At 46.9% G+C, this 26,788-nt stretch overlaps 1 protein-coding gene across 3 annotated transcripts in view; it reads right to left on the bottom strand.

Annotated features, from left to right (window-relative positions):
* The window catches only part of LOC144818516 (programmed cell death 1 ligand 2-like), a 432,156-nt gene that overhangs the window by 211,829 nt on the left and 193,539 nt on the right, over positions 1-26,788 (bottom strand). The window lies entirely within an intron of this gene.

Below are 26,788 nucleotides of genomic sequence, written 5' to 3'. Positions count from 1 at the left end.
AATTAAAATCTGAAGAAGTGTACTGACAATGGGCCATATGTAGGTAAAATCTAATTTGCGAATCCTTTTTAGCGAATTTTACCGATTCGCTATTAAGGACTCACAAAATTGAATGTAGGTAGGAATCGCTAAAATATTAGCAAATCCTTAATATTCCTTAATAGCTAATCGCAAATTGAGATTTGCTAATAAGGAATACCTACCCATTCATTCCTATGGGCTAGGAGGCCCATAGGAATGAATGGGAAGATATTCACTATTTGCAATTCGCTATTAGAGAATCGCAAATAGCGGGCGCGTTTTCAAGGGTGCCAGGGTGTCAAAAGGACACCCTGTTGCACCACTGAAATGTCCATGTGTGCACATGTGGCGCACATACATGCTCTAAGGGCATGAATGTGTGCCACCTGGCACTTTAAAAAAAGCAAAATGGGAGGAGGAGCTTCGCGCGTAACCATGATGGCCGCGTGAGCATAGTGCTCCCGAGACCCTCGCAACCTCCCGCATCTATCCTGAAACTTATCCTGATCACATTGACGGGTTATCGAAGACGAGCCATAGCTCAGGCGGACACCGTTGTCCAAATTTAAATCGGACATCAGGAACCGGAATAACACCGATTTGAATATTGCGGCCTGCACCTCGGAATTGCCCGGAGCTCGAGTTGGTATGATGCCCGGGCAGTAGTTGAACAACAGCGGCCTGAGGAGACACTGATCTGACTTTCACTTTCTTTTCTGAGGCCCCAGTCTGATCCTATCTGAGAGCGAGCCTTCTACTAGCATAAGCTATTTGACGGCTAAGCGATCAAAGGTGCTGTTCCGACTGTGTATACTGGGCCCGGACGAACTGTGCACTCTGGTCGCCACTGCTGGTTGGATTGCAGTTCCCGGTGCGGCCATTTTCTCTTGTTGCCCACTACTCTGGAAGGCCTCCTTGTCCGTGATGGCGACTAAACCTGATGGCGACAAGCAAAAATCCAAGACCACTCGGCGAGGTGGCTACACCCAAGCGAACAATATGGATCGATATGCTCAATCTAAAGGATCCCCTGGTGAACCGTGTAGATCACTAGATGGTACTAAGGAGGACCCGGCCTCATCGATAGAATTGACTTTGCAAGACGTCATGGGTGCCCTGGACGGGATAAAGGCATCCATCGGCCAACAATTTGAGACTCTCGCCCACAAGCTGGACACCTTCCCGATCGATGTTAATTTGATCCGTACGGATTTATCAAAAACCAATGAAAAGTTCAAATCATTAGATCTGAAAACTTCCAGCCTCACAGGTGATGCGTCCGACTTGCAGACAGAGGTCCGCAACATGAGGACCTCGAATGACTTTTTTGCCCGCCGGTTGGAGGACTTTGAAAGCAGGGCCCGGCGTAATAACATACGCATTATAGGGGTCCCGGAAAAATCAGAGGATCCAGCGGCCGATCTTTTTGTGGAAGATCTCATCATCAAGCACCTCGCTCCTAAAGGTCTGAGCAAGTTTTTTGTGGTTGAACGAGCCCACAGAGTACCGGGTGGTAAACCGAAGGTGGGTCCCTCGCCGCGACCTCTCATCGCCAGAATCTTTAATTTCAGGGACAGAGACGCTATCCTGCAGGCCTCGCGGACGAATGGACCCACGACATATGAAAATACCACTGTAAGTTTCTATCCGGACTTTACACAGTCTGTCCAAAAGCAAAGACTTGGATTTCTGGGCGTCAAACGCCGACTGAGGGAGATGGAACTGAAATACGCAATGCTTTTTCCAGCCAGGCTGCGCGTTGAATTCGGGGAACGAACATATTTTTTTGATCGTCCAGAGATGGCGGGGAACTGGCTAGACACTTTGCCGCACCAACGTGGCCGGGAGGAACATTCTGGAGGAGCGGAGGGTGGCCCGACGGAGCAGGAATAGGAGCGTGGTTTCCGGTCTCTGAACTTTATTGATAACCCTGTCTATGGTTCAATGACTTTTATTGTATGATTTGATGTGTCGTACCCGGGGGTGGTGGGGCGATTGATGGGACTCTTTCCTCCTCTAGGGTTTCTTTTTGTAGACTAGGTTGATGTTAGGGCGACAGGCACACTGCAAGTTGGGGTGGCTATTTAGTCTTACGCAGGGGTGCAGGGTGGGGGGATTTGTAACGGGTTTCTGGTTTGAGGGTGGGGGGTGTTTAAGTGGGTATGTTTTGGTTCAGTGCAAGGCAACATATTGTTCTGTCAATTGATTTGGATGCTGAGTTCCGAGAGGGGTTGGATCCGCTTTCACTTTTGGGATGGGGGTAGGGGATTGAGACTAATGAGTTGGAATGTGAATGGGTTGGGGGACAGGATAAAACGAGGGGTTGTGTTACAATTGTTGAAGCGACTTTCCCCAGATGTGGTATTGTTACAGGAAACACACTTGATTGGTAACACTTTTCATGCCATGAACCGGAGAGGGTATCGCCTGGTTGCCCATGCGGGGTTCTCCTCTGGATCTAGCGGGGTGGGTATCCTAATTAGGAATTCTCTCCCCTTAGCAATAGATGCAACACTCTTAGATGATAGGGGGCGCTACGTGGCTATCACTGGACGATGGGAGGGTAGGATTATATCCTTGCTCTCTGTTTACGTCCCCCCGGGTCTACAGTCGACAAATTTTGCGGACTTGGGACGAGTAATATTGGGGCTTCCTGAGGGGACTCTGATTGTGGGCGGAGATTTTAACTCAGTTGTCTCCTGTAGGGAAGATCGATACCCACCCAGGGACCTCGCAGGGTCTCAGAATTGGCTTAGTGGCTTAATAGACACACTGGGGTTGGTGGACTGCTGGAGACTGCTACACCCGGCCCAGAACCAATACACTTTCCACTCAGGTGCCCACAGTAGCCTTTCCAGGATTGATTACATTCTGATACCAGCTGCGCATGCCTCCTCTGTTACTGAGGTCCGCCATCTAGCTCGGGGAATATCAGATCACTCCCCATTGTGGCTTCGGATAGAGTTGCGTGTAGGTGCGGAGGGGCGGGTGGCCCCAATTAATCCGTGGTATCTCCGTACTCCTAAGACCCGTGCGGCGTTAGTCAAATCCCTCGACCACTATTTTGTTGTGAACCAGGGATCGGTGTCTTCTGCAGTGTCGCTCTGGGAGGCTTTTAATATAGTCATCCGAGGTCAGGCGTGGTCATTGATTGCTGGTACAAAGAAGAGTAGGAATGAGGAGGTGGTTAGACTAGAGACAGAGATCACCGAGTTGGAGCGTGATCTAGAACAGGGCGTCACCCCTTAGAAGATGCATATCTTGCGTCTTAAACAACTCGACTACAGGGCACTGGTCACGGATGCCGTGAAAGTCATGGGCAGGGAGCAGCAGGGTCAGTTGTACGATGTCGGGGATAAATTGATAGCATGGTTGGACAAAAAATAGAGGGCTAGTCGTGTGGTTCCCGTGATTGAGAGAGTGAATGGTATGCGTGTGACTGAACCTGAGGAGATCGTCCAGAGTTTTGCGGAGCATTTCCAGGAAGTGTACTCCCCCGTGTTTGATGGGCCGGAAGAAGATTCCCATTTATTGTTACGCGATATAGCATTGCCCAGCTTATCTGACTCGGATAGAGAGTCGCTGGATGCCGTAATAACCGTAGATGAAGTAGCTCTTGCTATTCGTTCCATTCGTTCGGGAAAGGCGATGGGTCCTAATGGTCTCCCGATTGAACTTTATAAACTGCGCCCCGATAAAGTAGCGCCGTATGGTCGTGACATGTTCTTGGAATCGCGAGATATAGGCTCCCTTCCCAGTGATCAGTGTCTTGCGACCATAGTGGTGATTCATAAGGAAGGGAAGCCAAGGGACCGCTGTGCCTCATATAGGCCGATATCACTCCTCAACGCAGAACCCATATTCTCGCTAAATTATTGGCCAACCGTATAATAAAGGTGATTGGTGACTTGATTCATCCAGACCAATCCGGTTTCATCCCTCATCGGAATACGGCCCTGAATCTGCGACGGTTGCATGGCGTTCTCGCGAGGACTTCGTCATTGAGTGAGCCGGCCATCTTGGCCTCCTTGGATGCCACGATGGCTTTTGATACTGTGGAGTGGCCATATTTGTGGGCCGTGCTGGCCAAGTTTGGTTTTGGTCCTGGCTTTATTCGCTGGGTCAAGCTCCTCTATGAAGATCCGTTGGCTCAAATTGTGGTGAATGGTCGGGTCTCTAAGCCTTTCGCTCTTGGAAGAGGTACAAGACAGGGTTGTCCATTGTCTCCGCTCTTATTTGTCCTTGCTCTTGAGCCCCTTGCTGCATGGATTAGATGGGAACCGTCGATGAAGGGTATTCAGTGGGCCCCAGACTTTGAAGATCGTATTTCGCTCTATGCGGACGATATACTGTTGTACCTGACGTCGCCTAGGAAGTCGTTAATTGTTTTGTTCGATGTCCTCACATCTTTTGGTAGAAATTCAGGCCTAGTCATCAACTGGACGAAATCTTATTTATATGTCCGCTCGGGTGATGTCCCTCATTTGCCGCGCGATTGTCCCATCCAGGTTGCACATACGGGTTTTAGGTATCTTGGGGTGTATATATCGTTGAACCAGACTGTCCGACATGAACAGAATTTGCTCCCGCCACTAAACCGGTTGAAGTTGGACGTGGTGCGCTGGCGCAAGCTGCCGCTTTCGCCACTCGGCCGTGCGGCGCTTTTTAAGATGATGTCATTGCCACGCTTTCTATATGCTCTTCAAAACACCTTTGATGTAATCCCCGCGAGCTATTTTCGGGCTATTGAGGGTCTCCAGAGGAAGTTGATTTGGGATGGGCGTTCGCGTATCGCCCTCGCCAGGCTGACGCTCCCATGGTATGATGGTGGTATCGCTCTCGGCGACATCAAACGGTATTACTGGGCGTCTCAATTGGGGGCCATTAATCATGGTATGAATGGCCCCGAATTGAACCCTGCGTTTGCAATGGATAGGTGGTTGTTGCCGGGGGGCGATTATTATAGAGCGCTTTATTCTAGACTAGATGGAGGGAGACTCTCGGGGCCCACAAATATTGCGGTACGGATATGGAACTGCGCAAACAGTGCGATGGGTTGTAAAGATCGACTGACCCGGGCGACTCCGCTTTTTGCTTCCGAGAAGCTGGGTAGCTTGTGGAAAACACGGTCTATGTGGCACAGGGGCGACCTAGGAAGTGGGGTAAGATTTGGGGTCAATGGAAAACTTACCGTGGAGATATTTGCACTCCTCCTCTTTTGGATGTCCCTGAAGTTCCACTTTCCCCCTGATCTACCATTCCTTGTAATGTAATATATGTAACTGATCTGGAGCTCGTCTCTCCCCTGCTTCCCTTCCCTGATATGATTTATATAATTTACTGTATGGTTCTTTTTGCTCCTCCTTCCTCGTTCGGACTGATATCCTATTGTACTGTATTTTTTGCCTTGTTTGTTTTTCATTTTTAATAAAAAGATTTAAAAAAAAAAAAAGCAAAATGTGCTTTTAAAGGAAATGGCTAATTACCCCCAACTTGAAGTTGGTGGTAATTAGCGATTCCTTAAGGCTGAAGTGCACTTTCTTTTGTGCTACTTACATTGCATTTAAGGAATCACAATTTGCGATTCCTTAAATGCAAGAGCAAAATAAGGAATCGCAATTTTGCGATTTCTTATTTTGCTAGTAGGTTTCAACTCACCTACATTACTTGCAGCCAAATAGCGATCGCAAAAGCTGAAATTCAGCGTTAGTGCTCGCTATTTGGCCACCTACATCTGGCCAAATATGAATTAATATTTGTGAAAACATTTGAGTACATGCGTTCTCCATGTTTCTATTGAACAATGAATACATTGCTAATGCTTTAAAAGACTTCCCCACCCCTGGGATGGAATTTGGAGTGCTGCTTACTTATGCGAGTACACAAACACCCAGAACATGGGCGCACTCACACTAATGCACATTATAGCACGGAGCTTCAAGAGTCAGGCCAGAGATCCACGACCTTGTAACACTCCTGCACATTCAAGATTGCGCCTGCCATGGGAGAAACGACACTGACCAGTACACTCACTGAGAGAGTGGAATGTTCCAGGGGTGAGCAGGGTGGGGATGTTGCAGTGCAGCAGATTCCCACTGCTGGGCTAGCAGTAGTCTCAGGGAAATGACGAGCAGGCACGAGGATGAGAGTCTGCAAAGATGTATCATAGTTCCCCTTGCCCAGCTCTGCCAAGTGCCACGCATCACAAGTGACACTAACTCATTTCAAGTCTGGTTCCCATATCACTGTATTAAAATACATTAGTCACACATTTACAGCTCCTCTCTGCCCCTTGAAATTGCTTGAGGCTTTCTCAGAACTAAGGTGTGATTCCCAGGGTGAGCTACAAGCCTGCAGCTGCTGGGTACACAGGCAGAGCCTCCCAGGTTGAGGAAAGGAGAGGGTGTCATGGATATACTGACACCTACTTATGACACAATTATATTGGGTTAGGATTTTGGCACAGCTTCTCCCTCCTCACTTTATTGCTACACTACGCTGCCTGCAGGAACGTTGTAAACATTTCTGGCTCCTTTTGCCTTTGTGTATATGAGAAACTTGAGCTCTGCCCCCTGGCTGGCTGCTACAGGCCTAAGATTTTTTGTCAAACTCGTCCTCTAGCAGTCATAAAAGTCTAATATGTGGGAAGAAGACTTCTCATACACTCTGTAAGTGGCCTAGATTTTTATTATAGATGGAGCAAAATTATATTCCATTAAATAAAACATGAGAATATTTTTAGTACAGCCTATATCATGATCTCACATATTTGAAGGCGCTCAAATATGTGATCATTAAGAAAAAGGAGTAACAGTGATATGACATATTTGCTTCGGATCACACAGTTTGGTGAAGTTGAGAAGTCAGGATTTTACATTGTGCAATTTAGCCACTAAACATGGCTTTTCCACAGCTTCATATTGCTCAAAAGTGCGTAATGAGCAACTTACTTACATTCTATAATGCCTTATCAGATAGACACTGTATCTAGCTGCAGATTCCTTACCTTAGAATTATCCCCATGCGTCAGACTGGATCTGGACATTTTGTATGAGCAGTAGCCCTGTGCACTGGTAGATGGTGTCATTCAGCTCCACGTGACATCATGGGTGCCGGAAATAAAGTATGATATGTGTATATGGCGCCGCCCAGGTGCGTTGACGTCTTATTATATTTGCAATATTCAACACCAGAGGAGCGGAGCCACAAAGTACACTGAACTAGGACCCTTAAAGGAGGAGGTCCTGTCACTAGAAATCCGTTGCCAGAGCAGGGAGGATTGGTGGGTTCTTAAGGAATTTGAGGCTAGATAGTGACTTTACTAGATAAGATTTTACTGAACGTAAGTAACTTATTCATCTGAAGGAGACTTGTAGCCTGCAGGACTGAACGGGCAAATTACACATCCCTAAGGACCTGACTGTCCAGACAGTAGTGTTTAGTGAACGTGTGCAGGGAAACCCATGTTGCTGCCAGAAAGATGTCCAGGACATGGGCTTCGCAAGCTAACACAGTGGTTGCAGCTATAGCTCGGGTGGAATGAGCAACCAAACCCTAGGGGATGCTTCTTAGCCAATGTGTAACAGATTTTGATGCAGAGAGTGATCCATCGTGGGATGGTCCTCTTCTACACCGCCTGTCCTTTCTTAATTCAGACATACCCCACGAAGGAGTAGTTTCTGTCCTGTAACTCCAGTTCTGTAGCAGGGGTATCTCTGTTATAGTCATAATCTAGTGAATAGTCCCGCCCATGTGCGTGGACCCCGGAGCAATAAAAAATAATCTCTTAAGGTGTCGAAAAATGCAGAACTGCACAGACACTTAAGAGAGAATTAAAGACAGATAATTCAGCCTATATCCACAGGCTACACTACTGTCCAGTACTTCAACTAGAAATTCCACCAAAAATCCACAAACAGCAAGGCCTGTCCAGATTTCCCTTGCTTTAACAGCAAAATCCCTCTGGAATGATAGAGAGGAGGACATGGACAGACAAGCCCCATAGGCTGCCATTATGTGGCTCAGAACAGGATACTGTGCCTTTAAGAGAACTTTCCAGAACTTCACAGTACCCCAGAATGCACTGCAGGTCCCTTTTACTTTCAGTTCTTTTTGAAGGCGTAACACGCCAGAACTGTAGCATTCCTTACATGAATATCTCCCTCCACCGGGGAGGCAGGAGGGCGCTTATGACTATAACAGAGATACCCCTACTACAGAACTGGAGTTACAGGACAGGAACTACTCCTTCTGTAGTAGGGGATATCTGTGTATAGTCATAATATAGTGAATAGAATGGCAAGCCCATCCCCACACCAAAGTGGCGGTGGAGAAAAGAGAAATAACACCACTACTGTGCGAACAGATTTCGCAGCGAAGCCTGCCCAACCTGAGCGTCTGCCCTGGCATCAGTGTCCAGGCAGTAATGCTTAGCAAAGGTATGGACTGCCTTCCAAGTGGCCGCCTTGCAGATTTCTGCAATTGGAACATTACGGAGCAAAGCAGTCATAGCAGCTTTGCCCCTGGTGGAATGAGCCTTAGGTTTACCCCCTAAGGACTTACCAGCTTTTTGGTAACACAACTGTATACAGGACACAATCCACCTAGAAATGGACTGTTTAGAGGTGGCAAGACCTGTCCTGACTGATCTATAATTGATAAACAATTGGTCTGACCTACGAATATCCTTGGTTTTATCCAGATGAAATTTCAACACCCTCCTGACATCCAGGGAATGCAGGGACCTTTCCGCTGGAGAGGAAGGATTCTGAAAAAACGTAGGTAAAGTTATGGTCTGGTTAACATGAAAGTTAGATATAAGTTTAGGAAGAAATTTAGGGTGAGTACGCATAACAACCTTAGCAGCATGAAATATAGTATAAGGTTCTTGGAAATACAGCGCCTGAATTTCACGGATGTATGACATTACAACGCATGCTTTTACATCGCATGCTTTTACATCGCAGTTTTTACAACGCATACCATTACAACGCATAGCGCTTTGGGGTGCTGGATAGTGAATAGTTTAATTTACTATTCCAACTCCAGTCCCCGTGGACACTAGGGAAGGTGTTGGATAGTAAATTAAATCTATTCCCTATCCTGGAGCGCCCCCCAGCGCAATGCGTTGTAATGGTTTGCGTTGTAAAAGTTGCGATGTAAAATCACTGCGTGGTAAAAGTTGCGTTGTAAAGGATGTTTCCCGAATTTCACTCACCCTGCGGGCCGATGTAATGGCCACAAGGAACGCCGCCTTCCAGGACAGGTGCTGCAACGAAGCCTTATGGATAGGTCCAAAAGGCTCCTTCATCAATCTGGACAGCACCACATTCAGTTCCCATGAAGGCGAAGGAAGCCTGACAGGAGTGAACACTTTCTTCAAGCCTTCCAAAAAATCTTTGATCACAGGGATCTGGAAGAAGGAAGTCTGTGAAGGGCATTTCCTGTAGGCAGTCAATGCAGCCAAATGCACCTTAATGGAATGGACATTAAGGCCAGACTGCGCCAGATGTAGAAGATATGGAAGGATGACATCTTCCTTACATGTCGTCGGGTCATAGTTCTTGGACTTGCACCAGATGCAAAACCTCTTCCACTTGTAAGCATAAGAAGTCCTAGTGGAAGGTCGCTTAGCCTCCTTCAGTATGTCCATGCAATCTTCTGGGAGATTCAGATGGCCATATTGCACTATCTCAGGAGCCATGCCCCCAAACCCAAAGACGAGAGTTTGGGGTGCAACATCTGCCCCCCAAACTTTGTGAGAAGGTCCAGCCTGCACGGCAGCCGCATGTGAGGAAGGGGAGACCGGTGAAGCAGGTCCGTGAACCAACACTGCCTGGGCCATTCCGAGGCTATCAGGATCATCCGAGCCCTTGACTGGGACAGTTTGATGAGCACCGCCGGAATCAGGGGAATGGGTGGAAAAGCGTACAGAAAGCTGTTCGACCAGTTGATCCATAGCGCATTCCCCAGCGTCCCTGGCTTGTAGTACCTGGAGGCGAAGTCTCGGCATTTGCTGTTTTCGGCGGTGGCGAACAGATCTACGTCTGGAGTCCCCCACCTTGCGAAGACTTCTTCTAGCACTTCGTCGTTTATGACCCATTCGTGGTTTTCCTGAATCAGCCTGCTCAGTGCGTCCGCCTGAACATTCTGCACACCTGGCAGATGGGTAGCCGTTATCGTCAGTCCTCTGGCCAGAAGCCAGTGCCAGATCGCCTGCGCCTCCTGCGACAGAGTGTGTGATCTCGACCCCCCCTGCTTGTTGAGGTAATACATCGTGGTCGTATTGTTCGTCTGAACAAACAGAGAGTTGGTCCGGAAGGACGGATGAAAGGCCTTCAGTGCCAAGTGAACAGCTCTGAGTTCCAGGAAATTGATGTGGTACGTGGACTCCGTCGGGGACTACGTCCCTTGAATCTGTAAGACTCCGGAGTGCGCCCCTCAGCCGTGGAGAGACGCATCCGTCACGATAGTCTGCGTAGGAATGTCCTTGTGCAAGGGAACCCCTCTGAGGAGATTCTCCGCTGAACACCACCACTTCAGAGACTGAAGAGCATGCAGAGACAGTCGTATCTTGTCGTCCCAAGATCCTTTCCTCTGATCCTACTGATCCTCCAAGCACTCCTGCAATGGTCTCATGTGCAGTCGTGCGTGAGGCTTGAGGAAGATACAAGAGGCCATCGACCCCAGTAGAGAAGACACCGTCCTCACTGTTGTAGATGGAGCGGTCATAAGAGCCTGAGCCTTCCGAAGGAGTGATAATCGTCTCTCCTCCGAAGGAGACACGCTTGCTGACAGCGTATCGATGGAGGCCCCCAAGTACTGTATGCACTGGACTAGAGTCGGGACAGACTTGGACATGTTGATGTGCAACCCCAGCTTGTTCAAGAGAACGCACGTCTTCTGGAAGTGCGCTTGAGCTTCCAAGAAGGAGGAGGCCTTGATCAACCAATCGTCCAGGTACGGGTAGACAAACACCTTGTTCTTCCTTAGGTGCGCGGCTACCACTGCCATGCACTTCGAGAATGTCCTGGGCGCAGACTTTAATCCGAATGGCAGTACTGTGTACTGATAATGATTGGCGCCGACTCGGAATCGCAGGAACTTCCTGTGTTTGTGTGCCGTGGGCACATGGAAGTACGCATCCTGTAGGTCTATGGCACACAGGCAGTCTCCCTGTTGCAGCTGAGGATAAATCTGATGCAACGACAGCATGCAAAACTTCTCTCTGCGAATCCACTTGTTTGCTTGTCGCAAATCCAGAATGGGCCTGAACTCGTTCTTGTCCTTCTTGCGAACCAGGAAGAACCGGGCGTACAGACCTCTACCTCTTTGAGACAGAGGTACGTCTTCTATCACCCTTTTCCTTAACAGGATATCGGCCTCTGCCTGGAGCTCGCACAGCTGAAACTGCGAGCTGACCGGAGGAATCGATGGAGGCGGGCTGGTGAACCGAAGACTGTATCCATTGCAAACAATATTCAGCACCCACTTGTCCTGAGTAATTTTTCTCCACTCTGCCAGAAAAAATTGAACGCTTCCCCCCACCGGAGCGGGTAACGGATGTAGGGGAAGTAACCGCTCAGGGTGGAGACCCGGCCGCGCCCTTGTTCGCTGTAGAGAACTGCTGACCTCCTCTACCCTTCTGGTGCTTCTGGAAGGGCCTCCGGAACTGCTGCTGTTGTTGCTGCTGCTGTCCCGAAGACTGACCCGTCCTCTTCCCTGTGCCCCGAACCGTCTCTGGAACAGGCGGTAGGCCTTCTTTTCTTTGGGCTTCTCCAAGCCCACAGCCGTCAGGGTCTCTGCCTCCGCCTTCATGCGGGCCATCTCATCATCGGCATGCTTTCCGAACAGGGTTTCCCCGAGAAGTGCAGATTGGCCACCCGCTGCTGGGCCTCCGGCTTGAGTGATATGAGCCTGAGCCAAGCATGGCGCCGCTGGTTGATCCCATGACAGTACCAATTGGCAGCCAAAAGAGAGCGATCCGCAGCAGCGCTGATGACCTGGTTTGAAACCAGCATCCTCTCTTTGAGTATCTCCTGGAAGTCCTCCCTCTTGTCTCGTGGCAGGTGTTCCGTGAACTGTTGCAGGGATTCCCAGAGGGCACGGTCATACCGCCCTAGTAACGCCGCATCGCTGGACGCCTTCATGGCCGTGGATGCAGTCCCACAAGCCTTCCTACCAGCTGAGTCGATCCATCGGCTTTCCTTATCGGGCGGCACGGTGGAGGACGGGGAGGTAGAATGTAACTTCCTGGCCGCCGTCACTATCACAGAGTCAGGTACCGGGTCTATCCGCAGGAAAGCCGGGTCCGAATCCGGGGCCCTGTACTTCTTCAGAAGTCGGGAGGGAGCGGCCTTCACCACCGCTGGCGTGAGGAACAGCTCCTCCGCAGGCTCTACCAAACCAGGCACTAGTGGCAGTAGAGAGTTAGACAAATGCTTCTTGTGCAGCGTCTTAAATATCACGGACGTCGTGGGTGTTGGAGCCGTCACCGTGATTCCCAATTTTGCAGCCCCCCTCAGGAGAACATCCTGGAACGTGCTGATGTCGTCCACCGGAGACACCCTTGTCTCGTCCTGACCTGGTGGAGCTTCTACGTCGACTCCTCGATCTTTCTCTCCATCCGGAGCGTGATCGTGACTTCCTCGGCTTTGGTCGACCCGCCGGTTCCACCGGGGCGGGCGACTTTGGCTTGGCCGGGGCCTTCGGCTTAGGGGTCCCCTTGGGAGGGGTCGGAAGCCTGGGCGGCAAAACCGACCTCGGAGGAATCGGAGGCGGCTTGTCTGCTGGTAGCTGAGGCCGAGGCATAGTGTGAGGCAGTGGTGGTAGAGGAGGAGGAGTAGGGTCCCTCGGAGGGAGTCCCCTCGGTAATGGAGGCGGGGGTGTAACCGGCCTCTGTGACGGAGTATACACCAAGGAGTACACCGAACCCGGTGATCCGCCTTCCTTCCCAGCCTGGGACGTAGGCGAACCCCCCATGGTGCCAGAACTCCTTCCTCGTCTCTTCGGCATCGAAGAACGGCGACCGGGCGGCAAGCGTCGGTCCCTCGACGGCGAGCGTCCTTTCCTCGACGTCGACCGCTTACCCCTCGACGGCGAATGCCTTCGCCTCGACGTCGACCTCGTTCGCCTCGACGGCGACCTCCTGCGCCTCGACGGCGACCTCCTGCGCCTCGACGGCGACCTCCTTCGCCTCTACTGCGATCTGCGCCTCGACGGCGAACTTCTCTTCAACGCCGAGGATCCCCTCGACGGCGATCTTCTCCTTTTCGCCGACGGCGAACAGCGGTGTCGCCTCGACGGCGAGCGTCGACGCCGGGCCTTTTGACATCGATCACTCGACGTCGACTCCGACGAGGACGACGACGAAATCATCACAGGAGACCTCGACGGCGGTCTGTTCAGTTCCTTCGACGTCGAGCGTCGATGGCGCTTCGACCCAGAGCCCTGGGGAGACAGGGAACAGACTGTAGTCATCCCTCTCGACGTCGTAGTCAGTGCAATCGACCCAGACGGAGAATGGTGACGCTTGCTGGTCTTCCTGCCCCTGGGGAGCCCCCAAGAGGCCTCAGCACGGGCAGAGGAAGCCCCTCCAGACCCACCTTGCGCCTTCAGCCTTCTTTCCTTAAGGCCCTGAAGCCTGATCTTCTTTCTGTCCTTCAGGGTCCTGCCAGAGAAGCCCTGACAAATCCCACACTCCTCTGGGACATGGGAAGAGGGAAGGCAGAGGATACACACCTCATGGGGATCTGATTTGGCCTTCTTCCAGGAGCACTCCGGGCATTTGTCAAATAATGCAGGCATATTTGACATCAAAAGAGTGCAAAAACAAGAAGAAAGGCACCAAAGTACTTAGAAAGGCGGGACTATTCACTAGATTAGAGGGATGCAGTAAAGCGTATAAAGCAGGCAGAGTGATGGTTTGCCGACCTGAAATGGAGTGACCACATTTGGAAGAAAGGAAGCTCTTGTACAAAGCACTAGTTCGTCTGTGTAGATGTTAAGATAAGGAGGTTTGGATGACAAGGTCTGAAGCTCACTGACCTCCCCAAGTACATGTTATTGCCACAAGAAAGGCCATCTCGATGATAAGGATACTGAGTAGACAATTGTGAAGAGCATCAAATGGAGGATGCCATTGAGGTCCCACTGGGGCATAACGAAAGTAGTGGGAAGAAACATATGTTGCTAATCTTTGAAAAACCCATACGCAATAGGGGATTGGAAAAGGGAAGGTTGGTCAGGTAACCGAAGTAAAGCTGAGATTGCTTGGGGAGGAAAAGAATGAACAGAAGAACCTGAGAAAGGGGGGCAGAAGGGGGGGGTCAATGTTTCTTTCTGTAAATCAAGCCAAAAATTAAATGTTGCCACACAGCAGGCATAAAGCGTCTTGGCAGATGGACACCTGTCTGCCAAAATAATCTTACAAACTTCGGGCGCAAGGTCAAAAGCTGTCAACTTTTGCACCTCAATCTCTATGCAAGAAGGTGGAGTGTTGACAGGTTTGGGTGGAGAACCCTCCCCCGCTGCTGCGACAGAAGATCCTCCTGAAGGGGCAGCCTGATTGGAGGACCCATGGCCAGGCTCAACAGCTCATGATACCAGACTCTCCATGCCTAATCTGGAGCCACAAGGATGACTTGGGCTCTGTCATTCCTGATCTTCTTGAGAACTCTGGGCAGGAGTGGTATGGGTGGTAAGGCATACAGGAGACCTGAGTTCCACTCGAGACGAAAAGCATCTCCGAGCAAGAGCCGCCTTGGAAACTCCAGCATGCAGAAATCTCATCCGTGGCAAAAAGATCTAACCAAGGCTCTCCCCACTGCTGAAAGAGACTTTGCACAACCTCTAGGTGGAGACGCCATTTGTGATCCACTAGGCATCTTCGGCTGAGTTTGTCTGCTTGGGCGTTCAGAGATCCTGCCAGATGGTGAACCAACAGGAATATGCCCTGACATTCCAGCCCTGTTCAGAGACACAGGGCCTCGTGACAAAGGGTCCACAACACCACTCCGCCATGCTTCTTCCAGTACCACATGGCAGTGATGTTGTCTGTGGACACTTGCACTAGCCTTCCCTGGAAGGAGGGTAGAGAGGCTTTAAATACCAATCGGATTGCTTGGACACCAGAGTCCTCCGATCTCCCCCTCTCCCAGATGGCTGCCACATTCCAGGAGTGACCCAGGTTCTTTGCAGTTCCCGTCGAGATCTGCCCCATGTCGTAGATTCCCTGATTCTGCACCCACTGAACTTCAGGTCCCACTGCAGAGCCCGCATATGCCAACTGGCATATGTCACAAGCAGGATGCAGGAGCCCATGAGGCCCAGCAACTCAGAGTAGGTCTCACCAAAATCCAAGATAGAGGCTGAAACAATGGTATCTTAGCCAAATATCTTGGAGGATAGACCCGAAACTGCACCATGTCCAGAACAGCTATGATGAAAGGGAGCAGCTCAGAGGGAGTCAGGTGTGACTTCGGAACATTGATAGTGAACCCCAGCGAATGCAGGAGGTCCGCCATAGTCTGGAGGTGGGAGACGACAGCCTGGTGTGAGCAGGCCTTCAACAGCTAGTCATCAAGATAGGGGAAGACTGGCACCCCTTATCTTCGCAGAAGAGCTGCAGCCAGTGCCATCACCTTGTTGAACACCCAAGGGGCCAAGGTGAGGCCAAGGAGAGCACAGCGTACTAAAAATTCTTGTTGCTCACTGTGAACTGCAGGTAATGCCTGTGGGCAGGCAGGAGGGGAGTGTGAAAGTCCCAAGCAGGATTTCAGTAAGTGACTCACTGAAAGGAAAAAGAGGTTCTGATAGGGACACTCTCAGCTGAAGCACTCCAGTCAAGACATTAGTTTTGAATGCCAATGAAGGCAAGCTAAGGTCAAGGACATCAGCTGCCCTCCGCACCACCCTTGCGAAGGAAGCTCCCTCATCTGTAGCCATGGTAAGGGGAGAGAGCATGCCAGTATCTGGAAAAGTATCCAGTAAACTGGCTTTATCCAGATCTTCACACCAGTCCATTTGTTATTCACATTGCTGGCATTCCTCAGGGCCCAGCGACCCCTCCCATTTCTCCTTGAATCCTAGGGCATAAGAATGGGGTCTGGAAGGCAGGGCTCCAGTCTGCGCTGGAGCCAGCATCGGACGATTCCTCTCTGGCGCGGTGTCGGAGTCAGGAATGAGGATGGCGCCGCCAGTGGGCAGGGAGCATTGGCCTCGTCATCAGGAAGGTTGAAGTGGCATGCCTGGTGCTGATCCGGATTCATTTGTGGATTCCTGAGGTTCAACTTGCGCCGGGGTGGCCAGCATGGATTCCGTAAGGGCCCCTCCCAAACTCGCAGGGTGCATACTGAATGAGCTACCCGGATATGAGGAGCATGGCCTCCTAAAATTCTTTCAAATGAGCGGGGGTCTCTACGACTTCCGGAAAGTAAGGGGCAGGCCGACTCAAGTGCTGGCTAATCCGCAGAGCCAGGTCTCGAGTGGTGATGCTCGCTCGTCTCGTCTGCTGAGGTGATGTCGAAGCACTCTTCCACTTCTTTTCCTTCTTGTGGGACTTCGACTTACCTGAATGGCTCAATGACATGGAGCGTGACGACGACCTCAGGCTCTGCGACCACTCCCAGGACCTTCCTCTTGACGGGGACGTCGATCATCACGGCATTGCAGGTCAAGCCGCCATAAGCTTGAGGTATTGCTCCCTCAAGCCTTTAGGTGCATGGCACAGCAGTGGCGCAGACCTTTGGGTCATAGCTCAGCTCGTGGCACCAGAGGCATATCAGGTGCAGGTCTGGCACTGACATCTGTCGGTGACAGACACGGCAGGACTTGAAGCTGGCCTTCTGTGAAGACATCTCTGCCACACCAAGAGTTAAACCTCAAAAACTACTTTGACAAAACATTGAAAAAATCTAGTCAAAAAGTGATTAAGGGATACTCTTCCCGGATCTGCACTGGCTAGTGCGGAAAGAAAAAAACTGATGACATCGTATCTGGGTGGTACCTATATAGCCACCACAAACATAATTTCCAGCACGGACGATGCCAGATCAAGGCAAATGACGCCACCTACCAGCATGCAGGGGTACTTTTCATGACAAATTTCTGGGCTCAGTCTGACGCCTGGGGATAATTTTAATGTAAGGAATCTGTGGCGAGAAGTCTCTATCCGATGTATGATGTTTGTCTTTTTAGAAGATTTATTTGGGTTAATTTGTCACTTGACATGTAACACATTTGGCTATGGAATGTCACTCATATACACACTGAAGCCATGGAAATGTCACACATGAGCAGGATGAAAACTTGGCAGCTATGTGCCTGTTCCCCTCTCCTTTCTCTAGAGAGACTAGATGGTGCACCAGCCTTTGTTGGTGCCCGGGAACAATTAGGAGTGTTGCTGGATGAAGGGGGAAGTGGACTTCAGGTGAATGAAGTAGCCCTGTTCATATTGAAATAGTTGATTAGAGAGACAATACTTTGCATGGGCACGGTGGGCTTTTAAATGTCCTGCTAATTTGAATCTGTAAATCGTTTTTAATAATATGCACTGTAAAATCGTTTTTATGAATTGAATTGAATCGGAAAGCGTTTGTAATAATTTGCACTGTAAAGTCGTTTTCATCAATTGAATTGAAGGTGTAGGTTGCTCAGCATACTTTAAACAACTTTAGCGCTAACGCGGCGTCCAGGAAGTGGAGCCGCCTGAAGAGTAGCGCTCTAGTTGTGGCTGCAGCAAAGGAGCTAACGAGGTCCCTCCCCCCTACATCACTTCCTATATTAAGGCCAGTGTCAGCACCGTGATCGGTGTTAGAGAGACAATACTTTGCATGGGCACGGTGGGCTTTTAAATGTCCTGCTAATTTGTATGTGAAAATCGTTTTTAATAATCTGCACTTTAAAATCGTTTTTATAAATATGAATCGGAAAGCGTTTGTAATACTTTGCACTGTAAAGTCGTTTTCACCAATTGAATTGAAGGTGTAGGTTGCTCAGCATACTTTAAACAACTTTAGCGCTAACGTGGCGTCCAGGAAGTGGAGCCGCCTGAAGAGCAGCGCTCTAGTTGTGGCTGCAGCAAAGGAGCTAACGAGGTCCCTCCCCCCTACATCACTTCCTATATTAAGGCAGATGCACCGACCGCGCAGCGGGCAGGCGCAGCGGGTGCGCCGAAGACTCGCCATAGGCGAGCCCGTCTTCACCCAGACCGTGCCGAGGGCCATAAGTTCTGCCCAATTTCCCAGGCTCATGTATTCCAAGGAACAATTACTCTGCTTAGAGTTGAATACATGCACCCTCCATAACATTACAGGAAACTCACATGGTACTATTAAATGTGACCACTGTAAATGGAGGGTAGATCAAGAAAGTAGCACTGGCGATGATGATGTGACAAATGGAAAGGCACTTTTAAGATGCATTCTGCTAAATACTAGATCGATCGGGAAACATAAATTTCAACTGGAATGCCTGATTCAAGTAGAAAGACCCGATCTGGTCTTTCTTACAGAAACATGGTCAAACGAAAACAGCGACCCTGATTGGCAGATCCCAGTCCCAACGAGATATTTTGTTACTACCCATGATCGAGTAGGATCTAAAGGTGGTTGAATAGCCATAATATATCGGGATGCTTTTGAGGTCAAAACCAGGGCTGAGACCATAACTGATGCAGAGGCTATATGCTTCTCTGTAAAACTGAACAAGGAAGAGATATTCCCTGGCCTCCTAACCTACAGGCCCCCGGGATCTAAAGTGGGATTTCTAAAGGCAATATATACCTTCATGGAATCATGCCTGGATACCCCGCACTTTACAATATTGGAAGATCTTAACTTCCATTTGGAAGATACAAACATCCCTGACACCTACTGGATAAATGCCAGTCTGGATTTTGATCAGATCATTGACGAGCCCACACACATAGCAGGGCATACGTTAGACGGGATATGCACTAATAATTCTGGCATATCCATCAGGAAAATCTGCATTTTACCATGGACCGATCACTCGGCGATTTATTTTGATGTATCTTATCTATCAGCCAAGAGAAGATATATTCTGCAGACTCCAGACAATAAGTATAGAATCTGGAAGTCAGTGAATGAAGCACAGATTGTATCAGCCCTTGCAAATAGGCCGGTGATATCGCACGATCTAAATCAAACCATCGATGGCTTTCACAGCTGGATAATCACAGCGGCAGACAAAGTAGCACCAGAAGTGTAGAAAAAATCTACAATTAAAAAAGCCTCCTCACCATGGTATTCACCTGAATTAAAACTAATCAAGATTAAGTGCAGGCAGAAAGAAAGAATCTGGAGATCCCAATACAGTCCTACTCATAAGAAAGACTACTGTGCAGCCCTGGAGGAATACAAAGCTGCCATCATATCAGCAAAGGCTGCATACTATACAAACAAAATCCAGAATGCTGCAAATTCCTCTAACCGCTTCAGGTCGGCGCGAATTTTCGCGCTGTGCTGAGCGTTCTAATGAGCCATCGGGCTCATGACGGAAAGGTTCCGTCATGAGCACAGACCAACCGACGCTCATGACGGAACCGTTCCGTCATGAGCATGGAAGGGGTTAAGAACTATTCCAGACAGTCAATGCCCTGATGAGATGCCCTCGAGATAGCATGTTCATACCGGATCATTTGTAGACAAAATTGCCACTTTCTTTCAGAATAAGGTTCAGTTAGTGTATGATAACTTAGAAGAAGCAACACACAATACAGAGGAGCAAACTGCAGTTCACTCTGAAGTCAGAGTGGAATATGAAGCTCTGTCATCCTTCACATTATTAACAGAAAAGAAGGTAGAGGAACTGATATTGAGTATAAAATCGGGTTCCCCGCTAGACCCATGCCCACCACATATAATACATCTGGCATCAGAAGTCATAAGCTCTGTGCTATCTCCTCTAATCAACAAAATTCTGTTGGATGGAGTGTTCCCTTTAACATGGAAGAAAGCGTGTATACGCCCACTTCTAAAAAAGCCCAAACTGGACCCACAGGTTGAGTCGAATTACAGACCCATCTCCTGTCTGCCTTTCACAGCAAAGGTGTTGGAAAAGGCTTCAAACACTGAACTCATGTCTTTTTTTGAGAAAAACAACTTATTGGACATCATTCAACATGGATTCCGACCCAAACATTCCACGGAAACTGCTTTAGTTTTAGCAATAGATGAAATCCGTAGGGCAACAGATGGAGGAGGGAGTGCTGTAATGGTCCTAATTGACTTAACAGCAGCATTCGATACAGTAAACCACACTGTGTTGAAACAAAGGCTGCAAGATGCAGGTGTCAAGGGGACGGTACTCTCTCTCCTGTCATCCTTCCTGGCAGACAGGAAACAACTGGTCTACTGGAATGGTCTTAGATCGGAAGAATTCATCCTGCCGGGAGGAGTTCCCCAGGGATCGGCCTTATCACCAACGTTGTTTAACATTTATGTAGCCCCCTTAGCTAGCCTGATAAAGAGCTACGGATTTAAGCTGGTATCATATGCTGATGATACACAGCTTATAGTATCGTTAGACAAGGGTGCAGACTCCAGAGGCTTGGACTTCTGTAGCTGCATGTCATCCGTGATGAACTGGATGAATGCTAACTTTTTAAAGTTAAACGCAACCAAGACAGAGGTCATTGAATTTGGCTCAAAAGATCAAATCGGGAATCAGTTATGGTGGCCGAGCACGGCCGGAACACCTCCGACACCAGTTGCAAAGGCAAGGAATCTGGAAGTAATGGTGGAAAAAAATCTTACCTGGGCAGCACAGATCAATCAGGTAACATCAGCCTGTTTTTTTACCCTTAAAGGGTTGAGAAAGATCCTCCCATATATACCATTTGCCTTAAGGAAAACTGTTGTCGTGTCAACCATACTCTCCAGAATTGACTACTGTAATGCTCTCTATCTTGGACTGGGTGTAGCCCAATTAAACAAACTCCAGGCCATTCAAAATGCTGCGGCCAGAGTATTGCTTGGGCTGCCAAGACATCATCCTACCTCGGCAGCTATAAAAAATCTTCACTGGCTTCCAGTGTACAGACGGATAGAATTCAAATCACTCTGTCTGGTCCATAAGGCTTTGTTTGGAGAGGCTCTTCTCGAAGTATGTTCCTGTGCGGACCCTTAGATCCTCGTCTTTGGGTCTGCTACAAGTTCCAAAGATACAGAAAGTACGCTGTGGAGGAAAGCGCTTCTCAATTCTGGCGTCAAAACTCTGGAACAAACTTCCACTGAACATAAGAAGCCTGCCCAGTAGACATGCATTCCGCAAGGAAATTAAAATCTGGCTCTTTCCCTAAAGTCATCCAAACGTCTGCACAGTGGATGTCTCGCTCCTAACGGCAATAGCGCGCTTTACAAGTAAAATCAGTCAGTCAGTCAGTCATGTAGGCAATGATACATATATGTATAAAAATGAAATCAAATCACTGTTGTCGAAATCACCCCATATTACCTCTCCTTTAACAACGAGGCAGAAATATGTGGTCGGGAAGGCCATGCAACCTAGGCCTGGGGTAACTGATTGACAGATCACAGGGGGGGTGGCACGTAACCAGCAGGACGAATACGCAAACAGGAAAAACACAGACCAACCCAACAGACAGACAGCGACACCACAATATTCTTGGGGCATTGGCCCCAATAAAGCACACATGGCCAGAGGGGCGCATATTCCTAAAACATCATAAAATTAGATGCAACGTCAAGTTAGGAATATTCAGCCAATCAGGACACAGCATATGCAGTGATCACACGCTCCCCATGTCAGACATCCGGAGATGTTACCCGCTGGCCCTCATTGTGTTCATGCAAGGTCAAGACCTACCTGCATTTATTATCATATGGGAGTAATTTATGACATTATGAGTAGGCCCATTTTCCTCTTCCTGAAAAGGATCTAGGAGTTGTTTTTTGGTGCTCCAAGAAATGTAAATAATGGTGCTCAGATCGATGGTACTTTGAAGCAGTCCTTAGACTCAAAAGCTGTTCTCTCGGCCGAAGTGTATGATTGAACCACTGATCCTGTTCTGCCAAAAGCCTCTTGTCTTTTGTTTTTCAAGGCAAATTCAAATTTGAACAACGCTTCATTTCACGGTATATGGTGACTCAGCAGCAGATCCCAGGGCGTCTGCACATTGATACGTGACGTCCACATGCAGAGAATGTATGTGCACTTTATGAGGAAGAGCGAACAAGACTCACAAACTGGCCCTAAAAGGACAGTCTCTAAAATGATAACTAATACCACTCCTGCAACGCTTCTTCAGACGTAATTCCACTTCAGTGTCGGGGTGAGTTGGCTTAGAAGAGGAGGATCAGTCAGAGCAATTCAAATGAGATAAACTCCTAAATATGTCCCTAGCGAAAATTCACGAGAAGTTGAACATAACAGATAAAAGAATGAAGACACACTGGTTTAAAGTCAACAAGATTGAGGCCCACCTGGGAGATGCAGAGTAGAAAGGGGTCTCATCTGAAGCAGAAGCTGGAATTGGCAATCAAGTTGCTGTAAGGAGATACAGTGAACACTACCACATTTCAGTCTGTGGTCAGGACTCTATCTCCCTCATGGAGAATGAGACAGAGTGACTAGAAAATCTGCATTTTTCTAATACAAGTAGAGTCTTGGGGTAGCCACCTGAGGAAGAGGAAGGTGATATGTTGATGGAGATAAACATATTTAAGTAAAATTAGGTCCTATCTCACTCAACTGACAGATGGGAAGGTGGCCAGGAATCCTACAAGGAATGCAAAGATGGGAGCATGGAAGGTACGCAAAATCTTTGGTGACACAGATCCCAGGATAACACTATTAAATGTAGCAGTCCTAAAAAAGGGATTGTATCACCAGAGACATCCTACTTTGATTATTCCTGGCATTAGTTCCTCATATTTGTGAGGAAAACAAGGACCCCCTGTTGTGGATAAATATCCTGGGACAGGGCAAACAATATATGTGAGATAACAATCCCAGGCATACAGTCTCAAAGAGTGGCACAATAGACAAATGGCAAACACACAACCAATTCAATATGAAAAAATATACATGTTTAATATGATAAAGACATATAATAAAAATCAATACATTGATCCTAATTGATAAAATAACATTGTATTAATACATATGTAGTCACAGTAAAAATTAATATATAAGAAGTTGACGGTTTCCTGTCGACGCGTTTCGACATACACACTATGCCTTCATCAGGACTGTAACCATCATTATTCTGTGAGAAAAGAGGATTATAAAAATATTTTATTCCATAGTTCATTGAATCTATAGCAGAATAATTGAATTAGTAGTCAGATTTGCCAAACAACATTCTATTGCCACTTGATTTGTTCAACTAGCTGATGTACTGCTTCTTAGTTTTAAACATTGCCAAAAAAGGTACCTATGCCCAATAGACTATTCAAACAAGGAGAGACACGAATAGAGAATGCATATATATATCAATTAGATACATGTACCATCATATAGGCATTGGTTGTATATAAATCTCTTTCTTATTCGTATATATACCTAGCATTTATCCATTAATGCATAATTATTAAAAGATAAAAGCTGCTTCATAAGTCAATGACCTAGGTAGTTTAGTAATTACCAAACTACAAAGAAATGCAATAAGAAAGAAAGTTTTTGCATAGAGGTTGAAGCATAAAGAATAATGAATAAAGAAAAGTAGAAGAAAAGATATTAGTCCTATGTACAGTTATGGGACCGAGAATACTGTCCATAAGAGGTGCTCAAAAATAAGAAGGCTAATCAATACCTTCAAACCAGATGTCCATACGTTTGGAAAAGGTTTAAGATTGATTCTCTAGTTCAAAGATTACTTTTCTCAGCCCAATATATAGAAGTGTAGCTACACTTATATATATTGGGCTGAGAAAAGTAGCTACACTTATATATATTGGGCTGAGAAAAGTAATCTTTGAACTAGAGAATCAATCTTAAACCTTTTCCAAACGTATGGACATCTGGTTTGAAGGTATTGATTAGCCTTCTTATTTTTGAGCACCTCTTATGGACAGTATTCTCGGTCCCATAACTGTACATAGGACTAATATCTTTTCTTCTACTTTTCTTTATTCTTTATTCTTTATGCTTCAACCTCTATGCAAAAACTTTCTTTCTTATTGCATTTCTTTGTAGTTTGGTAATTACTAAACTACCTAGGTCATTGACTTATGAAGCAGCTTTTATCTTTTAATAATTATGCATTAATGGATAAATGCTAGGTATATATATGAATAAGAAAGAGATTTATATACAACCAATGCCTATATGATGGTACATGTATCTAATTGATATATATATGCATTCTCTATTCGTGTCTCTCCTTGTTTGAATAGTCTATTGGGCATAGGTACCTTTTTTGGCAATGTTTAAAACTAAGAAGCAGTACATCAGCTAGTTGAACAAATCAAGTGGCAATAGAATGTTGTTTGGCAAATCTGACTACTAATTCAATTATTCTGCTATAGATTCAATGAACTATGGAATAAAATATTTTTATAATCCTCTTTTCTCACAGAATAATGATGGTTACAGTCCTGATGAAGGCATAGTGTGTATGTCGAAACGCGTCGACAGGAAACCGTCAACTTCTTATATATTAATTTTTACTGTGACTACATATGTATTAATACAATGTTATTTTATCAATTAGGATCAATGTATTGATTTTTATTATATGTCTTTATCATATTAAACATGTATATTTTTTCATATTGAATTGGTTGTGTGTTTGCCATTTGTCTATTGTGCCACTCTTTGAGACTGTATGCCTGGGATTGTTATCTCACATATATTAGTTCCTCATATGCATCGAGAAGACAATGGATGCAAAAGTTCAGGACGGAAGGTGGTGAAACAGGGAGTCTCAGCCAAGTGTCTGTTTTTCGCTAATCTAAGGATGATGATGGAAGACAAAACATGCTGGTTTCCTCAAGTGGAAGTGCCATGGCCTTTCTAAATTCCTTGGAACACAAAGCCTGTGATACCTAAGAAATATGGGGACATTTTCCCTGATAACCTGAATGACAGTCTTGTGGATGGTCCTCATTCTAACAGGTTTGGAGTAGGTGCTGTTAGTAAACGTGATTTGGTTAATCAAACGTTTCTTTTCTTGAGTATTCCATCAGAATTAGGCATGTGTCCTTTTACCCTCTTTACTATTTTTTCTGGTCCCATACTGGGGGCTGATAGTGCTTCAGCAGAGATACTTTGAAGAGAGACCCAAAAGCAACTTTTGTTTTACCATGGGGATGTGTTAGGTTGCGCACAATGGATGTGGTTTCTTCCCAACCGCAGATATCACATTTAGAACTCCCCCATGATATTATTTAGGTCCTACCCCCTTCATTTAAATACTCTTGTTCTCTTCCCTTTGGAAATCCCAGGCCCCTTACGGCATCTAGCAGTGGAGAGTAGCACCCTACCTATTAAGGTGGGATGTACAACTGGGGGAGTGAGATCTTATGTCTCACTACTTTCTGAATTTGAGTGGACACTTCTAATATCCCCTCTAAGTGCACAAAAATGAATATATGTAGCTTCACTCAATTTTTCAAGTTGTGAAGTCTTCCTGCTTTTCTGTGTATGGATGCAGAGCAGCTGGTGATGGATCCAGGCGCCATAATAACAGCTTGCTTGATCATTAGAAATGTATAGACATTTGCAACAAATATGTGAAACGTTTTAAGAAATAGCACAGCCCGAGAGCCTGATCCTGGCTATATACATGAAAAGTAATAGCCAAATAGATTAGCACCCATAACTCAATATCCCCATTTCCCCTACTTGTTTAGCACCTAGATATCCTACAAAGGTTCCATATTTTCTGTGGCTGTTAATCATTTCTGCTCTTTCTGCTCTTCTTGTGCTGCAGAGCTAGTGGAAACAACTTTTCTGCTATCCATCTCTTCTAGGCAAATTGCACTTTTACACTTTACCCCAGCGTTATTCAATATATATGAAACCCAACACCATTGACTGTTCTGAGATGCTCACAGGTTTCTTTTAATGTACCTAATGTAACATGATGTCTGCACTATGTTCCTATTATGTGTGGCAGTTAGTCTGAACTTTACTACCCTGTCCGTCAAACAGGCTACTACTCCTCTAATACAGCATTCTGTCAGTTTGTGGGTCTGGGAAAATACAACTATATTCCTGCTGTAAATTCTTGCATTAGCTTCTAGTTTCAGAATGAACCACTTACAAAATATTGGCACTGCTGTTCAAGTGCTTGGTGTTTACCTTTTATTTGGGAAAAGGAATCAGTGTGTACACATAAGCTATTTATTAATGGTGTCTAGATTTTTGACCTAACTTTAGGACTCCTAAACTGAGAAAAATCCTAACTTTAGGACGTAAAGTTAGGATTTTTCGCAGTTTAGGAGTAGTAAAGTTAGGACTCCTAACTTTACTGCTCCTAAACTGAGAAAAATCCTAACTTTAAGGCTTTCAGTATTCACAGAAGGCATTTAGGAGTCCTTAAGTTAGGAGTCCTGACTTTACTACTCCTAAACTGAGAAAAATCCTAACTTTAAGACTTTCGGTATTCACAGAAGGCATTTAGGAGTCCTAAAGTTAGGAGTCCTAACTTTACTACTACTAAATTGAGAAAAATCCTAACTTTAGGACTTTCGGTATTCACAGAAGTCATTTAGGAGTCCTAAAGTTAGGACTCCTAACTTCTGTGAATACCGAAATGAGTAAGTGTCTTCTGTGAATA

Source organism: Lissotriton helveticus, chromosome 2_1 (assembly GCF_964261635.1).
Source record: "Lissotriton helveticus chromosome 2_1, aLisHel1.1, whole genome shotgun sequence".
Classification (NCBI taxonomy): Eukaryota; Metazoa; Chordata; class Amphibia; order Caudata; family Salamandridae; genus Lissotriton; species Lissotriton helveticus.
This window is presented reverse-complemented; position numbering and strand designations above follow the sequence as displayed.